The sequence below is a fragment of the Mesocricetus auratus genome, unplaced genomic scaffold (genome assembly GCF_017639785.1).
Source record: "Mesocricetus auratus isolate SY011 unplaced genomic scaffold, BCM_Maur_2.0 Super-Scaffold_100007, whole genome shotgun sequence".
NCBI lineage: Eukaryota > Metazoa > Chordata > Mammalia > Rodentia > Cricetidae > Mesocricetus > Mesocricetus auratus.
This window is the reverse complement of record NW_024429191.1, coordinates 89,744,905-89,762,884: the sequence shown is the minus strand read 5'-3', so window position 1 is coordinate 89,762,884 and position 17,980 is coordinate 89,744,905. Positions and strand designations below refer to the sequence as shown.

Sequence of the window (17,980 nt, the reverse complement as noted above, 5' to 3'; positions counted from 1 at the left end):
AGGAAGGAAAGCAAGGAAGGAAGGAAAGAAAGGAAGAAAGAAAGAAGGAAAGAAAGAAAGAAGGAAGGAAAGAAAGAAGGAAAGAAAGGAAGAAAGAAAGGACGAATGAACTTTTGGGCACCCAGACTCTAAGTCCAAATGGTTATTTACTATCCTTTCTCTGAAGCACAGTCAATCTCCCTAGACTCAAAAGATAGACAAACAGGAAATTATCTCAATTTAAATTTCCGTTTGGGGTTGGTTTCAATTGTGCTTGTATTCAATAACAAAAACCTCCCCAATTCAGTGAATCTAGATAGCCTGTGGAAATTGTTTGTGGGGCTCTTCTCTTCCCATTCGCTTTACTGAAAATCTTTAGCTCAGCTCCAATTTCTATCAACTCCCCTTCCACCCTTTACTTAATCATGGTAAATGAAAGTCACAATGTGCTTTTAAATTAGAGCCTGGTAAATTCATTTTCTCACTGTGACTGGGCAGAGTCTACTGCCTCTGAGAGGAAAGCTAGGAAGCACAGACCACACTCAGCTGGGCAGAGATAAACAGAAAACACGCTTGAAAAAGAAAAAGCAAAAGAAATCAGAGATGCAGTAAGCTAATGGACTCAAGCCTAGATAGCGGCAGAAAGCCAGAGTGGAAAATCACAGCCTGAAATGTCCCTGATATCCAAGAGCTCTCTCCTTTGATGGTAGTGGGAGCCCCTTTAGAAGCTCAGCCACTCCCGGGGCTCTAAATGCTGGAATCTTCCAGCACAGTGTGGCTTTTATCCACTGCTAGTGTGATTTCCTTTTCCTCAATGAACCTACTAAGACTTTTTATCTTCTCACACCTAGGGATTTCTCTGTTTGTGATCATTTTGCCTGCGTGTCCGCTACAGATGAAATGAATGACACGACTAAACCCCAGCAGCCTCTGCCTCCATCACATCTAGAGGATGACATGTCCCTTGGGATTTTAGAGTGGCCCTAAGCACCCTGTAAGTCCACTGTGTTCTTGCAGACACACTTAGTAGCTCATTTGGAAAGGTACTTAGGCTCTTAAATAAATTCATTCAAGGACAATTATTGGGGACACTGGGAACTGCTTTTCCATGCATGAGTCTTTCTTTCCTTCCAAGGCCTCTGTCTAATGAGTTGGTGACTCCTCTGGTTCACATAGCAGTATATATCTGATTCATCTATGAGTCTGTTTTATAAGCTAGCATAACAGTTGACGTGTAGCCTTAAAATACCTTGGAAAGTATATAGGAGCTAAGAAAATACCCTTGAGAATCACTGGTAGCTTTGACATTTTAATTCATACAAAGTCACTTGATATCTAAAATTTCTTACTAAAAGACAAACATCATGAAGGTTGAATATCCTTACTTTCACATGCTCAGGAACAAAAGCCCTTCATGTTTCAGTAACTTTCAGGGCCCTTTTTTCCTTTTTTAAATTTGTGTAGTCTTTACCAGGTGAATTCCAAGACATTCAAGGTGCTGGCATTTAGAGCCTTTTGGAACTTGCATTTTCAGATTAGAGATATTCAACCTACAATAAAACATTTTTTTGGTTTTATGAGACAGGGTTTCTCTGTATTGTTTTGGAGGCTGTCGGTCCAGCCTGGCCTCGAACTCACAGAGATCCGCCTGCCTCTGCCTCCCGAATAGCAACTATAAAACGTGAAAACAAAACCAAAAGCAAACCACTAAAATCATAAAGTAACACCACCAACAAAAGCATAGTACAGGCAACAAAGAAGGAACAGATGGCTTATTTGCCCTTGTATTGTCATTTCTGTAGGAAAAAGCTCCAGCTAGTGTTATCTGTGTCTTAGGAGCCCACATTGAACAACCACATCTAGCTGCACCTTTGCTTCTCAGACTAACTAAATTTCTTTCATTCATAAAATAAGACCAATCCAGACCAACTCTGGAGATTGACCAGCTGTCTGGGCATGCCCAGGACTCTCTAGATTCTAGCATTTGAAAGAACAGCATTCTAGGTAACCACTGACTCCTGAACAAGCCAGTAAAGGGAGTTGGTCACTTTTTCTTTATTTTTAAAGAAAACCATGAGTAAAAACATTCAAGATGTGTAAGACCATGCCCTACACACATGGGATCTCAATTTAGTAAGGTGTTGTGGTATGTGTACAACTCTCTCTCTCTTTCTCCACACATTTTGGATATATCTTTGTGAAACAAGCAGGAAATAGAACCTTCCATGCCAGTTGTCAACCTGGGTGAGTGACACCCTTCTTGATGGACTTGAGGAGTCTGGAGGCAATATATCATGTACCCTCCTGAAGACAATAGAGATTTCCCAGTGTCCCCTGTGATTGTCTATGAGCAGATCTACTTAAGTCAAAGCCTCAACACCTTCCAGAGAGGTGAGAGGTGGAGTATGGCACACACACACACACACACACACACACACACACACACACACACACACACACACACACACACCAAGGCTTGTTGTAGTAACATTAGGTATCTTATTGCCTCATGAACTCCAACAGTGGCAAGTGTCGTCTTTCCCATTTGGTGCACGAGGGCATGAAGACACAGAGTGGAAAGATTTGCTTGGGGCTTGAGCATGGTTTGGCAGGAGCCAGGATCCCAGTGAAGGTTACCCGATTCTATGATGACTCTTTACCTAGCTCACAGGGCTCCTGGGCTCACAGGGCTACAATGATTGGTGCATGAAAATGGTTGTGCGCCTTCAACTGGAAGCCAGGGTGTTCTCATTACTCTTATCACCAGTGTCTGTCCATTCTTGCCTTGCTGTCCCAAACTACAAATGCTTTGAGAGATAATATGTCTGCACCCAGTAAGGAGGTCCCCTCTTCAATCAAGAAAGCAAAGCCATATGTCCTTGGGTATGCAATTTACAGCAAAGAATCGTCCCCACTTTCTCAGGTCAGCTATGGCTCTGTCCTTTCTTACCTTTCTGATGAGGTTTCCTGCATCCCTGTGCCATGTAAAGGTGGGCCCCATAGCTTTGAAGGTGGAAAGCAGATGATAAAGGTTAATTCGGGATTGAATTACTGTTATACATGCTCAAACTGCAGATTAATTGCCATTCAGTCCTGTTTCTCAAAAGCTGGACTGAACAGGGATGCCCTTAGCACACAAAATAAAAGGAGCCTAGCATTCGTGCATTCAATCCAGGGTTTGCTTTGGATTAGAAACTTAACAGAGGGTGTGTATTCACCTTCAGCATTCTCCATTTAGTTGGACTTGCCTGCTGATTAATGGAGGCTGTAGACTCGAAATGACATCCTCATTGGGGCAGCAGAAGTGGCAGAAACTTCACCAGGTGTGGCTAGTTTATGTTCAGGTGTGGACAGGACAGTCATTGAAAGCAGAGCCCGATTTCATCTCCTACCTAAACTCAACACCTCCCCCGCCCCACCCCTGGCAGCAATTCCTTGCCAGCACAACCCTCTTTTGCTTGTTGGGCATGCAAACCCTTCACTCATCAGAGGCCCAGAGCACTTTGGAAGGCTAGGATGTGTCAGTATCAGTAAGCTAATGGAAGCCATGTGTTCCCAGTGTGGAAAAAAGCATCCAGACCTGGCTGGCTTAAGTGAGCCTGAAGCAGAGACTCTCTGGTGGAATTTATCCTTTTCCTAGCAGCTGTTAGCCACTCTGAAGATTAGCTTGCTGTTGTTCTGTCTGATGACCCCATGCTTAAACAAAAAGGACTCATTTAATAAGGGCCAGGGAAGCCCCTAAGATTTATCAAATAGATATCGAGGCTAGGCAGTTCAATGATGTGATAATAATCAGAAGAACCATTAGCCCAGCCAGCTGTGTGTTTAGTACCCATACCTGCCTTGTAAGAGTCCTATCTTGATGGACCTATGTAATCCTGACCCCAAGTAGGCAACTAGGCATTGCCATTTCCATGCAACACATCAACACCTTTGTACAGGAGGGTAGAGGAATGTCTCTGACTGTGACACCGTGGAATGGATTGTCATTTTAGTCTTTACACTTTTTCCACACGGCACAATGGCCTAGGAAGGGGATTTGTGATATTAATGTTCTAACTAAGAAATATGAAATGTAGACATTATCTAAAATCTCAAAGGCTATATGGTAGGGAGAGGACAACAGACATATGTTAACATAGGGTCAAAAATTCAGTCCGGGTAGCCTGACTTGCCAGGAGTAGTAAGGTAAGGAGGGCTTGTCCCAATAGGCTGACAAGATATGGGTTTAATACACCCTACAATGACATTGATATAAAAAGAGGGAGAGACATTTTGGGGGAGAGGGTTCAGTTATTTGGTGAACATTTTACTTTAATTTTCATTGTTGTGATAAATACCCGAGAAAAGAAACTTCGGAGAGAAAGAATGTGTTTCAGCTCACAATTCCAGGGGACAGTCTGTATTAGCCACTTCCTGTTGGTGTGCTTAAAAAATGCTGTGACACAAAGTGACTTTTAAGAGGAGGAGTTTCTGTTGGCTTGCTGTTCCAGAGGGAGAGCCCATGGCAGTGGGGGAGCGTGGCAGGAAGAGGCTGAAGGAGGAAGCTGAGAGTTCACATCTTCAACCACAAATGAAGCAGAGGGAGCAAATTGCAAGTTGGGGGAGGCTCTACACATCAAAGCCTGCCCACAGTGACATACTTCCTCTAACAAGGCTCTACCTCTTAAAGGATCCATGACCTCCCCAATAGTGACACCAACTCGAGTCCAGATATTCTATTGCTGGAGTCTATGAGGGACAGTTTTCATTCAAACCACCACGGTGCCCATCATTTCAGGGAAATGAAGGCAGCAGGGATTTGAAGCAACCATGTTCACATCCGTGATCAAGAGCGCAGAGAGTATGTTTGTAGTCAGCTTGCTTTCTCCATTCACACAGTCCTGGATCCAAAATCAGAAAATGGTGCCTCCCCTGTCCCCACAATCTTCCCACATTAATTACCATTTATGTAATCAAGGCAATCCCCCAGTTTTCTGCGTAGTTTTTCATAGCAACGAGGAAAAAAATTATCTAGTACTTCTGTGACAGAAGAGGCTAGAACCCACTCCCCAGATTTCAAAAGATGGAGGTAATCACGGTTCTTCACCTTCCTTCTGACCTCAGAGTCCCCATGCCTACCCCTCTGCTTCCCACCTCAACTCTACCAAGCCTTTGGACTCTCATGCAGTAGAAGCTTGGCCCTTCCCCACTCACGGACTGGGGCCTGTGGGAGTCTTTTAGACAACTCATCATCCAGATTGTAGAGGTCTCTCCTTCCTTCCTTCCTTCCTTCCTTCCTTCCTTCCTTCCTTCCTTCCTTCCTTCCTTCCCTCCTCCCTTCCTTCTTTCCTTTCTTCCTTTCCTTCCCTCCTTCCCTTCTCTCCTTCCTTCTTTTCTTCCTCTGTTGCTTCCTCCTTCCCTCCATCCCTTCCTCCTCTTTTTTTAAAATTTTATTTGTAAACGGACACTTAGAAGCTTTTCACTCTGGCTTGCCAACTGATTTGGAAAAAAAATCCCAAAACTGAACTTGCTATTTCCTGAAAATTTATCAGCCCTCCCTGCCCCCTTCTAAAAATATATTTTGTGTTGGAGAATCAAAGTCAGGGAACTTGATAAGCAGTTAATTAAAACGAATGAATTCTGTCTGCGTTTGAAGGAGGAACAGCCCCACCTTAAAGTTCTCTCATTTGCTTCCTTGAACATGGCATTTTCTCGATATATCATAGTGTTGGAAAACCTACGTCTTTGAGGCAATAAATAAGAGTGTACTGTTTTCTCACTTGGGGAAAGTGATTATTTGTGTGTGAATACTTTAGGTAATTTTTGGAGGCCGAGTGGGAGAGATTTCACTCTGTCACATCTGGCTAATTGGCAAGCCAGTTGTCATCCTGGCCCTCTGTAATGTGGGAAGAAAATGCATTAAATGCCAGTGTAGAGGGTTGGAATTTTAAGTAGCATTGATTTGACAGTTGCAAAAAATATTTTCATCATTTTTGGTCTTTCTTTCTGGAACAGTCTTATAAATAGTAGCAGAGGTACAGGTGAGCCTCCTCCTTCATCCCCATTTACCCTTGTGAATCTGAGGCTAGACCTTGCCCCTCTGGAGACTTTCCAGTTTGAGAAAATATGTATCTTTCAAAGTTGACCACAATCCACATTATTGCAAAGTACTGAATTGTGTTTCCCTAGAAGTGACAAAAAAGAGAAATGACTAAAGGTGGTAGTGTGATCAACAAAAAGAAGCTGTCCTTCTGTGTTCCATCATGGTTGTTCATGTAGTAGTGTGTGTGTGCGCGCGCGCACGTGCGTGCAGGAAAAATCCTCCATACAATCTTCCAGAGATAACTGCGGTTGGTAGTGTGTTGGCAGGCAGAGAGTTGAAGGTTTGGGCCTGCCAGTGTCATTGCTGGGAAGTGTGTTCTTTGTATTGGCTTCCAAAGGGTATCTAGTATAGTGTAGACAGGATGATGGCTGGTGATAGCCTGGATCTCAGGAGCATTCTGAGTACCACTGGCCAAAAATAACTAGATAAATACAAAGCCGTTTCCCCTCTTAGTTGCCAACTCACCACCAGCTGTATCTTCTAGTTGGTAGAGGATGGAGGAATTAGAAGGTGGACTGGGAAGTTGGAGGTGTGTCAGTTGCTGCTCTGTTTCTGACCAAGTGCATCTCTTGTCTATCATTCACGGGTCCCACAAACTTCTTCACTTACATAGGTCCTCTACTTCATTACTGTCTGGTATCCATGGAATTGCACTTTGTCTCAAGACAGGAGAGCATAGTCCCCACTTTTCAGAGTGGATGTGAAAGAGCATCCTTTGGCTGGTGGACTAAGTAAGGTGCCTATCAGGGTGAGTGAATAAAAACATTATCAGAATCCAGGCCAGGCTGAGTCTCCTTGATTCCTAATTTGCCTGTCCAGTAGTTAATTATGTTTTAGTAGACAGCATTTGCAAATATGAGGAGTGAGAGCTCCCACAAGGAGGGTGATCTGGAATCCCTCGGAGCAAACTTGGGAGTTTTAGCAACATTCATCAGAAGTCAAAGAGGGTGAATAGCAGCGAAAGCATCAAGTTCAGTTTCAGAGTGAATCTAGAATAGTACTTCCCAGAACAGTGTTGCTGTTCCCAAGAAGTGAGGAGGCAAGGTTGTAGATTATACTTGCTCCATAGGCATAGGGATTGTCCCCTCTTCCCTCCTCCTTCCTCCCATCCCTTTGAATTTAGTCTGGAGACTTTAATAAATGCCCAAGACATTGGCTTTAAGAACATGTTTTGCTCACACAGAGGACCTTGAGTTCTGTGCCCAGCAACCATATGGGGCATCTCACAGCCACCTGTCTCTCCAGCTCCAGGGGATCTGACACCCTCTTTTGACCTCTTCTGATACTTGCACTCATTGTGTGTGTGTGGGGGGGTATGCACATACATACCCACACTTGTAGTTAAAAATATAATCCAATTCTTAGTGAGTCTCTCTTCAAGACTGAATAGATTATGGTGATTGACTATAATGTATTTATTCATTATTCATTATCAATTAATATTTGTGTTAGTGGGCTGGGCCTAGTGGCTCATACTTGCAATCCCTGCACTCAGGAGGTAGAGGAAGGAGGACAGAAAACTTGAGGCTTGTTTGAGTTATATACTGGGACTACATCAAAGGAAAAGAAACAAAACAACATAAGAAAAAGGAAATGGACCTGCATTTGTGTGTATGTAAGTCGGAGTTGTCCTTAAAGGAGTTGTCTTAAGCACACAAAGAGATTTACAGGCTGCCACAGCCTAAATATGAAAAGGGATTATTTTTGTGGTTCTATTTTCATGTGTGTATGTCTTTGTCTCTGTGTGTATGTGCATACCTTGTGTATGCTGGTGTCCACAAAGTCCAGAGAGAGCATCTCATATGCTGGATCTGGAGTTGTGATCTGCCAGAGTAGATGCTGAGAGCCAAGCCCAAGTCCTCTGATGAGCATCACGTGCTCTTAACCATCGAGCCAGCAGTGTCTGCAGCTCTGAACAGGAGTTCTTAAAGTGGGTGCTTCATGTCCTGTGGACTCTGGGGGTGCTATGTAGCTGACTGCTTCCTTGGTGATCTCATTCCCTAATGTGGATTGCCTGGATTCCACATCCTCATCAACTGAGCAAGATGCTGTATAAACGAGGTCTCCCCATTTGCAGAGCTGTCTGCATGTGCCGGGGAGCTATCCATACAAACTGATCCAGCAGCGGAGGCCTGAGATGCCCAAGCTCTGGGTTTTCTGATGAGGCGATTTGGACTTGGGATGGGTGTGTGGTTTGGTCCTAAGTAGACAGCAACAGCTGTTTTTGCATTGAGACTGAGGTGTTTTGGCTCTCGGTTGAGAATGATAGGCACAGGGAAATCCAAGAGCAAAGGGATGATGTTGGAAGTACTAGCGGAATTTGGAAGGGTGGGGACAGGGAAGGATGCTAATACCATACAAATAAAACTCTCGTCAAGGAACTGGGCACTTGCCTGCCTCGAGTCCCTGGATTCTATTCTCAACATTCAGGCTGAGTCACTCTGTCTTCTTCCTAGGGTTTTCAGTGCACCTTCCAGGATTATACATTACTTCATCTGCAAAGGCAGACTCGGGCTTGTCGGTATCAGGGCTCCTGAACACTATCCCTAGGTCTTTGGAAAAACATTGCACTTATTTAGGCAACTTAAGCTCCTTGTCCTTGTCCCAGGCATGCTCCCCACCTCTCTCTGAGTTACTAATGAGTCAGACATTCAGCATTGCCCACCGATGATGTGACTGCAGCAACAAATGAGGCAGGTGAGCAGCCTCCCTCTACACGTACCAACACAGCACACTTTTGGTTGCTATGTGCTAGCTGTGTTTTCTCTGAATTCCAGCCAGTGTCTGTGATACATGGAGATTGTAGGCAGTGCCGTGGAAATATTAGGACAATGTAGGAGGGGCTAGTGTTCAAATTTCTGATGGATCACTCACCAAGAGTGCCATCTTAGCAGAGCTAGCCAACTTGTGTGAAGTCAAAGATGTTCCGTGGGAATTGGACTAAGATGCCATGACAGAATACACAGGAAAAGTATCGGGAGGTGCCCCTGGTGGCTGCTGTCTGTAGGTCACCTTGGATAGTTGTTCCTTTTAATAGCATTATATTATAAAAGAACTAACTATTCCCTAGCTACGGTATTGAGTGGGAGGAGCCATGAATTCTTTTGTTAACATAGAGGCTTGAGAGTGACTTTGGGTGTCTTCTTTCTCAGGCACACTCTACTGTGTTTTTTGGAACAGGGTCTCTCGTTAAACCTGGAGCTCCCCAATTCAGTTAAACTTGGCTGACTGATCAGCCCCAGGGATCTTCCGGTGTCTGCCTCCCCAGCATGAGGATTACAGGCATGTGACATCTCACCTGGTTTTCTGTGGGATGCTGGGGACACAGGTCCTCACGTTTGCACAGCAAACAGTACCAACTGAACCTCCTGGAGCTCTAAATTCTTACAGTTGATTTCAAACACCAGCAGAATGCAGATAGGATTTAAGGCTGTCTTGCTATAGCTATTGGTTTCCCATGCCCTCAAGACTGCCTCATCCCTTTGGGGCTTTTCTGTAATCTCTCCTGAGATTAACTCATTTTTCCTTAATAAAATTTTTCCAAGTCATGGGTGTTTGTCTCTATTAGGTTTCTGGTGGTGTTGTGATGACTTATAAGCCTAGTGGTCTGAAGGAAGAGACGTTTACTATCATTTCTGGTGGGAAAGTTTTACTAGAATAGGCTGGGATGCTTCTCACTGGAGGCTCTGGGGATGGGTCATTTCCCAAGTCCATTAAGGTTATCTAATTCATTTCCTACGGCAGGTCTTTCTTTTGATTGCCAGCTCCTGAATAATGACATGGAGACTTCTTATTAAGTATGGAAGCTTGGCCTTAGCTCAGGCTAGTTCCCGACTAGCTCTGAAAGCTTAAATTAGCCTGTTTATATTAATGTACGTTCTGCTGTGTGGCTTATTACTTCTCCTCAGTAGAGTATGTCCAACTTCCTCTGAGTCTGGTCTAGTTGGTGAATCCCCAGCCTCTCAGATTCCTTCCCAGAGTTCCTACCTCTGCCTGGAAGTCACGCCTATCCTCTCTTGCCTAGCTATTGGCTGTTCAGCTTTTTGTTAAACCAATCAGAAGGCACCTTAGGCAGATGAGGTGAAACAGAAACACATCTTTGCAGTGGACAAAGAGATTATCCCACAACAGGTTCCTCTTCACTTCCTCTCAGCCAGGTCTGCTGCACTCCATGGTTCATCCTTCCGACCTTCTTCTTCCGTGCTAGCAAAGCAAGTTATAAGTTATATGTTGACCTTTCTTTTGGCTTCCTTTCTTCTTCTTACCTCTTTTGCCTCCCTCTTTTCATTTTATTTTAGTTTTTTTTACAATGTAGAGGTCAGTTTAGTTTTATTCTAAAAATGTATTACCTCAGAATTTCATGTATGTATACAATGAAATATGAACACACACACCCTCCATTTCCTTCCTTCAAGTTCCCTAGGTGCACTACACCATATTCTGTTTCCAACTTAATTATTTCTTCCTCTTCCCCTTCCCCTCCTCCTCCTGTGCTTTCTGCCCCCCCTTCTTATAAAATAACCAGAGTCCAACTAACACTGTCTCTGTGTGCATAGATGTGGGGCTGTCTACTGGAGTATGGGTAACTCACCAATGGCCGTAAACCCTAAGGAGAATGACTCTCCAGCTCCCAGCAGTTATCAGCTGCCAGTAGCTGCTCTGTTAGGGTGAGGCCTCATGAGCACCTGTGATCTATTTCACTTCTGTGAGTAATCCATGCTGCTTTCCCTGCCTCGAGGCCAGCTGATTAGGAAATCTGATTGCATCTTCAAAACCCCTTCATAACAATACCTAGGTTAATGCCTGATAGGACAGTCAGAAGGGGAATTTGGAGGGTAGGGGAAAGTGTAATTATTTCTGTGGCATCCTCCCACAAGGTGACACAGGAAGCTATCCATCATCAGTCCTCGGCTCCTCTGGGATGCGTTTTTTTCCTTTAGATGCTTTGGAAGACATTTCAGCGGTGGGGGTGGGGCTTTTTAGATCTAGGGGACCCAGGGTTAGTGGTTTTTGTGGAGAGAGCTTGTGAGACCCTGTTTGAGGGTGAGAAGTATCCCCTGATTGCTAAATAATAAGATGTATTAGAAATACACGTGGTCCTCATTAGTAAAATAAATGAAAAACATTTAAATATCTTGAAAATATGTGAAGAGATTTACGTAAACTAGAAATGGGGCACTGGAGAGATGGTTCTGCTATTGATATCGTATACTGCTTTTAGAGAAGACCCAAGGTCAGTTCCCAGCGCCCACATAGAGTGGATCACTACCACCTGTAACTCCAGCTTCTGGGGATCCAGGGCCTGTGGACTTTTCAGGAAACTCAGACATAGACACAGACTTACTGTAAAAATAAAATAAAACTTGGAAAACCCCCCCTGGATATGGAAGAAACACCCCCTTCTTTATTTATTAAGTTATTTCATTTCACATGGTGGCCATGTGAAATGAACTCTGTAGTTACGATGCTAGCAATTTTAGACATTCTACAGATACCAATGTATGGATAATACATGTTAGTTCAAATTATGAAAATCATGAGGTAAGATTCTATTGCTTTGCTTGGTGATATTAACACAAAATTGTACCTATCTATATCTATGTCTATGTCCATGTCTATATCTATATCTATGTCTATATCTATATTCATCTTGCTACTATAAATTCATGTGGCTTTGTTCCCTCCAAAGAAAGTCCACACATGTCCAAGTCTCTCCCATAAGTTGCTGTAGTACTTGTATATAAGCTAGGCACATCTCCCTGTATCTTTTAAGTCTCTAGACTACACATAATGAGCAATATGTCAACACTGTGTAAGTAGTTGCTATCCTGAATTTCTTAGGAGTGAAAACAAGAAAAAAGTCTGTGTATGTTCACTACAAGCACAAGTATATTCTAGGATATATTCAGTCTTTAGCTGGTAGAGTCCAAGAGCATGAAGCTATGTTTACTTACTGGTAGGTATAGATATACAACAATAAACAGGACCAAATATAGGCAGATACAATGTATATTCTTTCTTATCACTCTATGGCATGGCTATAAGTCTTTGCACTCTTGAGCAAAATCAATTGTAATACAGTACAAGGAAAAGAAACATTATTATCAATTTTGTTTCCACCCACATACTATTGTTACATGATTCTCTTTATCTCTCAGGCACCCTTGGGTGTGTGTTCTCTCATCCAAATATCCACAAGGACTCATTTCCCACTGCCAGGCCTTTTTCTTTGCGTAATCATATTCACTCTGAGGTCATCCTTGCATGGTCTTTCTGTGAATTCCCTTCGGCTTGGCTCAGGTTTATAGGAAGGACTAGAAGACAGCTATGCTTTAGATAACGGCCTATCATTTCATCAGGTCTGACACATTCAGAATTCCACCCAGCCTTGACATAGAACCCCTGGTCCTTTCAAATCACACATTAATCTGTGTCAAATTGACCATTGTCTGGTGTTCAGGCCTTTGACTGGAAGAAGCAGGACTGAGGGAGAAAGGAAATCATATCCTGTCAATAAGCGCTGAAAATATTTAGTGTGGCAGGCTGTGTGTTTTCTTTCTTATGAAAAGCTGATTAATATTCAGTGGTTGGAGGTTAATGCCCCATTCATTTTATTCGCTTTACATCCTGCACACAGCAGTGGTTGTTCCAATTTCGGCTCCTAATTCATACAAGTCTGTTTCCAATCAGGAGATTAGTAACTTACTGCCTAAGCAGAGACAAACCACACAATTGCTTAGCTTACCTCTCTCCCCTGCTCAGGCATGCATATACGCTTAAAACAGACTTACTCGAGGATGGTTATGGATGCTTTGAGAGCAGCAAGATTTCTTCAGCGTGGGTATGTCTAGGAAACTTTATGTATGGTCTAAGCATGGGAGAGACACAGTTGGATGAAAGTGATTGGGGTGGGGGATTGTCAAATCCATCCCCAGGCACCAAGGTCTTCAGCCTTGCTCAAAGACCAGATATCCTTGAAGTTTTCTCAGTCGCAAATACTCTTCCATTGAATTGCCTTTCCACTGTATTAGTGTGAGTCACCGCTGACAAGATACTTTCTGCTTTGTCCTGCAGAGCATTGCGTCATCTTCTAAGTTTATCACTGTATAGCTTATCATCTACAAACTCCTCCTTATTATTTCTATTTTTGAGGCAGGGTCTCACTGTGTGGACCAGGTTGACCTCCAGTTCACAAAGATACACCTCTCTCTTCCTCCCGTGTGTTGAGATTAAAAGTATGGACCACGATGTACACTGGTTTTTATTTTATAGGATCTTTGATATAATTGGAGCTCCCTCCTTCTTTTCCTCCAAGGAAGTGAAATTGCAGGAGGATGAATTCAAGTGGAATGGTAGTAAAGGGTTTTGTTTTGTTTTGTTTTTTGGTCATGCAAGGAAAGCCTTTGAATGGGTCAGCAAAGCATTTCCTGAAACATCTTTCGAAATCTTACCAGATTTGTCTAGAAAGCATTCAGAGTAGAGCTGAAGGCTCACCCACTTGACTTGCAATTATTTAGTCACTATAGGAAAGGTATTCACACTCAGGATAGTAGAGGAGCCATGACGAGGACTTCGCGTATCAGGAGTGCACGTGCAGGACAGTTGGCTAAAAGGATTCACCATCACAGTGGTTGTCTGTCTTGGGGCTAGGTGTGGTTTTGATTGCATTTATTTCTTATATAGTCATATCATGCATCTAAAAATTGGACATGACTTTAGAATGGAGGGGCTGGAAATGCATGAAATCATGAGCTTGATCTCCAGCATGGCATGACTGGACATGACTGGACATGCCAGGAATCCTAGTATTGAGGAGATGGAGGCCAGCCTCCATTGGATAGTGAATTTGAGGCCAGCCTGGGAAATGTGAGGTTCTGTCTCAAAATGAAACAAAATTTTAAAGAAAAGGGATTAAGAAGAAGGTCTTAGCTTGAATGATTTGCTCAGAGATGTTGAGTTTGGTTGTGATTTTTTTTTCCTCCAAAGGGTGTTTTCCAAAAATGTTCATCTATCTTATTTCAAGGCTTGAAATCTACCTCCATCACCTAAGCACCATGAGGGTACCTTCCTTTCCTTTCCTCTTTGACTGACGTATTAGTAAAATAGAAAAGGATATTATTTTGAATAAAACACAAACCAATCAATCCACTACTGAAAATGTTCACCCAATCCCAGGTTGGAATTGACTCTGTGTTAGTTACTAGTGAAATTGCCCTGGTCTCATGGCTGTAAGCCTTACTGTCTTTTAATAGGCTTAAGATAAAGTAAGCCAACCTACAAAGGCAACAACAGGATGCTGGCACAGTGAGGAAAAGTGCTTGCTGTCCAAGCATGAGGACGTGAGTTCAAATCCTCAGCAGTCATGTGAAAAAAAAAAGCCAGCAATGGCTATGCCTACTATTGCAACCCCAGAATTGTGAGGGCCTGAGACAGGAGGATGTTTGGGGACTAATGGCTGTTAGCCCAGATCCAGGTTCAATCAGAGACCCTTTCTCAAAAGAATAAAACAGAGCATTATGCCAGGATACCCACATCTTTCTATGGCATCCACAAGTGCGCACTGGTACAGTTTACCTGCACTTGTAAGGCAGTATACACTACACACATCTCCCAGGGTACAATAGTGTCAGTTCATCAGAGGGTCATTGTAAGGACTATATGATTTGTATCTGTGAAGATACATGTAAATCTATGCATTGCTAAACAAATTAGTCATCACAGCTAGCTCTCTGTGCTATTTTTAATATGTCCTTCTCCTGACTCTCCAGCCAGCCTTCCAACATCAGGCAGCTCCCTGCTGTGTTCTCATTGGACTGGGAGAAAAACAATTGCCTTAACTTTTCAGCTAAGTCTCAAACATCTTCTATCCCTATACTTAAGGGCCGGGTCAGCAAAAGCCCAAGGAATTTGGGTGAAAATTTTATCAACTAGAACTGTGCTTCTCAGAGAATGCATAATGCCCTGCCCAAACCCCTTGAACATCTGTAGTCTTGTGTCTAAGCACCAAGTCCTGGAAGCTGCATGTGAGAAAGCCCTTGGAGTTTTAGCTGGGAGCTTCCTAGGCCGTTTGTGACCTGATGTCTCATTATCTTTCTTTAAATGGCAGTGCCAGCCACAATGTTACCATCCTCATCACTTCAAACATTATCTCCATTGATACCAAATACGATGCTATGTGACTGTCCCCACCCTGTACCATCAGAACTCCTCATCTGATAACACTCAAACACTGTCCCCATCAAACATCAATGCCCTTTGGCCCCCTTTCATCTTCTTCTAGGCCCCAGCCACCACGCCACTCCCGCCTTTATGACCCTGGTGTCTCTGGGTACCTCTTACAAGTTGCGTTATCTGAGGTGCTTATTTCATGGACCATCTTGTCTGCCAAGCACATCCCCAAAGGATACACACTCCTTTCTTTGTCTGAGCAAGGCTGACAGCTACAGTCTTCAGAGGCATCAGGAACCAATTGGTTGTTGGGGAACCAATCAGCTTGGATATTGGCAATGGTCCCAACATTAGCCTCGGTCTTAATTGGTGCTGATAAAAGCGCCCACTGACCAGGCTTCCTTGAGTCTCTGGGAAGAACTCCAGGGGTCCAACACTCTCCGGAGGAGGCATAGCTTCCGGGACACCAGGAAAGCACCGTGCATGATAGAGTTTCTCAGCACAGCAAGGCTTGCCTTTTAACTCTCTGATTTTTTACTTCACAGATGCCACCAGGAGGGATTCCTTGGCTTGTGAAAATACTATTTTCTCTTCCTGCCTTTGGGTGACCATTAAAAAAAAAGCCAGAGCTTGAGCAGAGCTCCGCACGGGGTGTCTGGCCAAAATGCAAAGTCGCACCGCAGTTTGCAGGCAGACGCTGTTTTTCAAGAGAGGGAGCAGAGTGCCGGGCCTTTCAGCACCTCTCCCGGCCACTTCTTCAAAAGATGATTTAAATTTGAGGCAATGGGCCCGAATGCTGAACGTCCGACACCCAGACAAGACCTAATGAATCATACCCTTGACCAGCACGGCTCTCCTCCAGCCTCTGAGCTTGGCGGCCATGGTGGTGTTTTGTTTTGTTTTTCCTCCCCCACAGAAACTTTTTTTTCCTTCCACAGACCATGTGCTTGTTAGCAGTGGCCCAGGCAACTCTTTGTATTTGTAACACGGAGAAGACATCCAGGGGGAGTCTACAGCCCCAAGTGCATGCTTCTTACCCGTGGGTCTGAGTTCCACACGGGAAGGTCAGTGGTCTTCTGGAGAGACTCTTCTTAGAACCACATCCCTACATAGCCTTGTTGCATAATATATAACCGCAACAGCCAGATGTTCCCAACTCTGTAGCATCGAGCTTTGTCATGACCTAAGTGATTCTAAAGGACACAATGTTCCCAGCTGCTTGTGGATGGAAGTGCTGGGGCTTGGGGCAGGGCTAGGGGGATGAGGTAGTTCTAAGTATTGAGTAGAAGTAACAATCCCCAGTGTGAGAAATTTCTCCATAAGGGGCTGTGGGATGACAGACTAGTGCATAGCTTACCTGAAAACTGGAGGAATACCATGTGACACTGTCCCTGGTAAGATGTGAGTAAATGTCCATTCACACCAGATAGGGACCTTACAGCAGCCCAAATTAACCATCCACCACAGTGAATTTACTACCTTGGTGAATCAGCGAGTTTGTTATGGTTATTTACAAGAGTATGGGGAAGGGGCCTACGTACAGGAGTGTGGAAAACTCAAAGACAGCTGCATCTCTGAAAGCCTACCACAGTGTGCATGACAACTCAAGAAAACTGGAAGCCTGGAGCTCTCTGCATTGCTTGAAGGCATTTGAGTAAGTCTGAGAGTCTCCTCAGCAATCCTCGTTGCTTATAGAACCTTGAAGAGGGAGGGGCTTTGTATATCTGGTAAATTTTAGGGACTTACTGAGACTTGTAAGTTGTTGACTTCCCAAGTCCTACTAAGAATTCCTTTCTAGATCATTTAATTCAGAAAAATTGCTACACTCCAAGGACACGGGCTGAATAAATCTGGGTTTCCTATCTTTCATGTAAATCCTACATTGGGCCTCACTCACCACTGTGACGGCTCAGTGTTTGATGGTTTCTGGTTATCATTATTTTACAGGTACCCAGAACCATACGCGCAGGGAGTTGGCAGGGATCTCCCCTCAGAGGCTGTAGCGTATGCAAACAATTTGATCTTCTAGTCCATTATTAATGTGAATGTTTAATATAAGCCTGATGTTAACATGATGTACATGAAGTTCTGGCAGGAAAAATGGGGATTTACATTGTTCTGCAAATCAGATATTCTATGCTACAGGGGCCAGTGCCTTTAAGGATGACAGGGATTTCCTTCACAGTGACAGGTGCACCCCAAAGTGCAAATGCCTAATGTGTCATAGGGGAGCCAGTTACTCACAGTGCCTCACTGTGATCTGTTGCAGGGTCCTCCCTGCAGGTAGAGCAGGGGAAGGGCTGGTCCAGCCGGTGAGTGTCGACGACTCAGATCCCTCCCCCCATTAGTTACCAGGGAGAAAAAACCACACTGAGTCGGGAGTCTGTCGAAGTAGGATTTCCATTTATTCAAACAGGCAGGAACTTATATAGGACTGAGGTAGGGGATGGGAATCTTGGGATAGGGTAAGGTGACGTCAGAAGTTAAGGGCCAATAGTATTCCACCAAGTAGGCAGGTAGCGAGGCAGGGGGCAATCTTGCATCAAATCTGGCTGAGTCACCCCCAAGTGGAGGTTACAGGTTAGAGACAGGTCACTAAACTCAAGTCAGGCTCAGGAGCTTACACTGGGCCTCGCATCCAAGCCTTTCTTAGGCCCAACAATCTGTGTGTTCAAAAACCCAGGGCTCATAAGTGGAATTTAGCTAATGTCAAATGGATGAGGTAGACAGAAAGTGGACAGTTCCATC

The 17,980-nt window shown here is 43.9% G+C and overlaps 1 long non-coding RNA gene across 3 annotated transcripts in view; it reads left to right on the top strand.

Moving 5' to 3' along the window:
- The window catches only part of LOC110340884, an 80,921-nt gene that overhangs the window by 37,431 nt on the left and 25,510 nt on the right, over positions 1-17,980 (top strand). For 2 of the 3 annotated variants that reach the window (XR_005878490.1, XR_005878486.1), the window contains exons 3-4: positions 831-973; positions 15,778-16,886. This is a non-coding gene — a long non-coding RNA (uncharacterized LOC110340884). The remainder of the gene's footprint in view (positions 1-830; positions 974-15,777; positions 16,887-17,980) is intronic. The other variant, XR_005878487.1, reaches the window with a different exon arrangement.